Below are 5,276 nucleotides of genomic sequence, written 5' to 3'. Positions count from 1 at the left end.
TACTTGCAGCCATAGAAGCCATTTTAATCTGTAAGTTTGAGTTTCAAACACGTCTAGCATCATTTACTTATTATTTTTTTTAATGGCTTTCCCCCCTTCTTTATATTTCACTGGCTTGCACTGTGGCATTGAGGAGTGCTCAGTCACCCTCCCAGGTGTATATCGCTCGCTGAGTGACCCCTGGTTTGCCAATCCCGAACGATGCGCAGCTACCCAGGGCCGATGAGCCGCAAACACGGCGAAACACGTGTCCTCTGGTGCTGTCGCATCGTTCAATGAGTATCTGTTTCTCTACTTGCAGCCATAGAAGCCATTTTAATCTGTAAGTTTGAGTTTCAAACACGTCTAGCATCATTTACTTATTATTTTTTTTAATGGCTTTCCCCCCTTCTTTATATATATATATATATTAAATTATAGAACTAAATTTAGTTTGAACTTTAGTCATTAGGTAATTCTCCCTGTCCGGAAACGTTCTTCTTGGCACGCATCTTGAACTCTCACATCGCAATCGTTATCGTTATGTTTAAAATTGGCGCGCTTCAAACTTGACGCGCCGGCCCGTGAAAACCGTTTTGGTAGGCCGCAACTTCAAATAAATGTATCGGGATCGCGTTGCGATTGACCTTTGTGCGAGAGATAAAAATATGAGATAAGGACAAGCTGAAGAGATAAAAATACATTCGAAATTCTACATCTTTTCTACGGACCACTTATAGGGTGGTAGCTGGGTAATATGTGCTCTACCTAAAAAGCTATGATAGGATACGCAAGCAGCACCAGAGCCTGGGCAAGAACGGAAATTTAGGTTGAACTCTTGAGGAGCCGGTATCCGGGCGCATAGCATGATGAGCCATCTTGGCCTTCGACAGTTGACACTGCCTGCCACACTCCATGAATGACGCAGGGTCATTCGCAAAAGGGACGTACCTCGGCGGACGGGCTGGACGCTTGTATTTTGGGCAGGTGAATGGCCCCAGCAATGGCATGGTCCGTATAGGTAGGTTTTGAACTTGTCGATGGAAACGGTATATCCTCTGCCGTGGCAGGTCGATCTGGAGATGACAGGATCGATACGGTGAAGTTCAGGAAGACGGGTGTGTTGTCCAGAAATTCCAGCGACGGCAAGCCGAAATGGCACAATGTGCTTTGGGAATAACTCCGTTCTGGGCGAAGCGTGCACAGATTTCGGAAGATAATCTTTCTGTTGGTGAATGGGGTATACTGGCTACCAGAAGTTCCTCGATACAGGCGAACAGGATAGGCATGCCGCGCAAGATGTTATCTATCTAAGGTTGAAACGTCCAAAGTGTCCGAAGGGCGTTGTGATGGCGTTTAGGCACATCTTCGGATGCTACAGGAATTTGATGGTATGGGTTAAATATGTTCATTTTTTGGGAAAGATGGTGCACCTGTGTAGTAAATTGTCTCTGAAGTCCATGATGTTGGACAGAGCGGGTACAGACTTTGAGACTTTGGTGGTCATCTCAAGGCCCTAATGCTTTGGTTTTGTGCTGTGGTGTAATGCCGATTTCAAGAATATGCTCGAATTCCTGCAGAGCGATGTTTAGAGTTTCCCGTGCTAAACGTGGAACATGAGAGAACTGATGTTCTGAGGCTGGGACAAAAGGACAAATACACATACAAAGCCTCAAGAGCCGTGCTAAACGCCGAGGTCGAGCACAAGTCGGGAAACCTTTGATCACAACGTGGTAACAGGCTTTAGTATAGCCCTGTGGTCCTTGTTTGGATGAGGAACTTTAGTAGTAATTTCGCAAAGGCGATGTGAGGTCTGTGTACGGCGGGGCACACAATTACAGAACGTCTGAGCAGGGTTGACTAAAGGTCGGTAAGGGTGTAGGGTTGCGGTGTCGTGGAGCTGTCGACACGCCATGTCCCCCGAATGATGGCAGAACTGTAACGAACCTGTTCAAGGAATGCACGAATGAAGACCCAGAAAGAAAATCACGGAAGCGGTCCCATACAATGTAATGTTTAACTCTATGAAAAGGTGTACGCAAGACTTCCGCGCCAAAATGCATTTGGAACTTGCCTTGGGTTAGCTTTTCGTATACAAAACAAATCCGAGTGATGTCGCGGGAAACGCTTGTCGGCATCAGCGCTCCACGGTGGCATTTCCCTGCAGGTCCAGGGTTACGGCGCCGCGGGGCCTTCGTGCAGTACTCGCGGGTACTACGGTTCTTGACCATGGAGTATGTCGTTGGAAAATCTGTTAGGGATTCAGCAGCAGGCCCTTCGTATTGTACATTTCCAAGCCGAAAATTTTCTATTTTCCAGCACAGTAACAGTTTTCCGTTATCTGGCTTCGTTCAGCAATATGATGCGACTTTTCGAAATTTTAATATGGACTTTCCATACTGCAGGAAGCAAAAGAAAAATTGTTCGGTAAGAGGAATGGCGCGTGCTTACATTTTCGTTCTTGTTGTTTCCCGCAGAGCAACTCACTATAGGTCTGGGTGTTCAACGCGCGGGGCCTGCACAGGCACGAAGCATTGCTTGCCGTTCTCCTTACGCCAGCTAGCCCTGTTTTCCGGCTACCTCTAGGTGACAGTGGCAGCGAATGTAGTCAGCGAACCCAAGTCTTTCATGACACCAACGAGTATTGGATTGATCAGCAGGACAAGGTATCTGAAAACGCCGTGAGGAGATGAGAGCAAAGTCAGACAGTGGAGGACTGGATATTGGATGCCAATGCCATTTGATGGGTAGCAACCGCCAAAGAAAAGGCTTTTTGACTTGAGTAACGTGCTACTGGCGTTGCCAAGCGCATTCTCGAGAAGGACCCGAAGGGGTTCCGACGGAGTGCGGCCGCCAAGTTTCTCAGGCAAGGTCGTTTCGCCGCAGTCGTTCGCTTACACCCGAGAAGTGTCCGTACAACTAAAGACAATAGCCGGTGACCAAAAACACTGGTGACCTCCTGAATGCACTCTGCGTTCCAGTCTTGGTTTCTCATCTGTACCGTACGGTATAGCACAAGATCTCGCTCACAAGCATCTCGTTGTTGCTAAGAATCGCGAGTACCAATTTTCATTTCAAATTTCAACATGGATTCAGTGTCAGATACCCATGTGAGTCCCGATTGTATCAGTTCGTACATGATCTTGAAAGCTGTCCCGCGAGTCGCACACACGTGATCGTATTGCGTTTCGCAATTTAGCTCTGCTTCGCGCCGTTCACTTTGCTAGTGATCATGAGAGAACTTAGTGATATTTTGATCGTGCAGTTACTCAGTGGATTCGTGATTTTTTAGCCAAACTGTTGAGTTTACGCTAACAATACATTACTTCACTTTATATCCATGTCCCAGGGGTCCCTGCTCTGATCACTTTGTTCCTAATTTGTGATCTACAAATTTCATCAATACATACTGTTTGGCGAACGGTTGTGTGATTTATCGACAAATGTTCATGCTGATCGCGACTTGGCGGAAAATGACCTTCACAAAGTATCAGAAATTCAGAATGGTGCAGCAATCGCTTATTTCCCCCAGACCACAAGTATTGGAGTAGCCAGTCCTGAGGCCCCTCGTGACTAACAACTCCACATTTTTCTTTCAAGTTAGTGAAGTGATTAAAGTTATGACATTTTCTTGTGGTATCTTGAGTATTCCTTCTTCCTGTTGACTCACTGACTCACAACTCTCGTGCACTTCCTCGTACACTTGAATGTAAATTTTGAAACAATTATGCGCTGGTCACCTCTCAGACAAAACCACGTTTCAGACGCAGGCATGACTCTAGGTTATCTTTAGCGACATCTTGCTCATGCTAGATTTGCTTCTCGCCTCAAACGCCGCTCTTATCTTCCACTTGTGCGATCAGAACTTGAATGTGCATCTCCAGTTTGGCATCCCATACAGAGCACTTAATTAATATGTAGAATAAGGCTGTGCACTTCGTTGTCGCCAGTTCTTTCTGGCTTACAAGAATCTCAAACCGAAAGCGCTGCTTTGGTATGTAACTCCTAAAGAACCTTTTTCATTTTCATCCTCTCTCTCTCTTTTTTCTTCTTCTGTGAGTCCACTCATAGTGCAAATTTTTACTCTGCTGACTACACTTCGTCTCGCCTTGACCATATCCACAAGAGTAAGCTAAATCTGACTTCGTTAAACTGTCAGTGTATGGCAGTGTAAAAAAAAAACAAAAAAAAAAAACGAAGAAACATTTTACGTTTTGGATGGCTTTGAAACCGCTCTCATTTTCAAACGTGTCAACAAAAACAGATTCTCGTGAACAGATTCTCGTGCACTAGATGTCCCACCTTACATGATAGCGGAAGCGTGGTTAGCTCACGCGTATTAATTTAAGTCGCGGCAAAACGAGGCAGGGTCGTCCTCGGGCGCAGTTTTAAAGGACCAGCGAAATGCCCTTCCATAATTTTTTCATTCTTGGCTGCGGCGTGTTGTGCAACAAATAACATGAGCGCTTGCGAAGGAACAACGAGAGCAGCTGACCTGTAGCACGCGAGAGAGGACTTTGGTCTGCACACCCGTGGAAGCCTTCCACTCCTACAGAGAGCGTGTAAGTGAACGAGGGTAACCGACGTCACTTCGTGACGCTCGCAGTCTCGATGGCAGGACCAATCATGTGACACGTGACATAGACGGCGCGGACGCGCCATAGTGGTACCAGCAGCAGACGAATACGCTACGACAGTTTGTCTCTGTGCATTAGAGAGGGCAAAGTTTAGAGAGCCGACGTGACGAGGTGTTTGTTCACCCACAAGGCATCAATAAGAGGGCATTCATAGACCGGCATGGTACCACGCTTTGGTTCACAGAAGAGACCACGTGCGCGCAGCTACCCCCTTATTTGGAGAGGGACCAATGAGGTCGCTCCACGGGCAATAGGAAAAGAGGGAAACTGGAGAGCTGCCCAGACAGCTGACCTACTTGCATAGAGTATTTTCGGTAGCCAATGAGAGATTCCGGCTGCTCCCCATCCCATGACTGATCTTCTGAATCTGAAGTCACGGGAGGAGATCGGGCCGGACAGATGACTGCTTTCCTCGGGCGTTTTTGTAAATTTGTGACAATACACCGCGGAGCAAAAATATTGTCCATTCTCCTGACAGACTTCTTGATTAATGAAACAGATTTTCGAGCCATGTTAAACGTCACTTCCTTGCTTATTTAATATTGTATATTGTTTTTCATTTTCGTTGAACTCTGTTATGATCCCCAGGTGGTGTAGTCAGTGGAGTGTAACATGTGGTTTCCGTTTGGTCATTTGCAACAAATTGAGAACTGGAAGCTC

Source organism: Ornithodoros turicata, chromosome 1 (genome assembly GCF_037126465.1).
Source record: "Ornithodoros turicata isolate Travis chromosome 1, ASM3712646v1, whole genome shotgun sequence".
NCBI classification, from domain to species: Eukaryota; Metazoa; Arthropoda; class Arachnida; order Ixodida; family Argasidae; genus Ornithodoros; species Ornithodoros turicata.
This window is presented reverse-complemented; position numbering follows the sequence as displayed.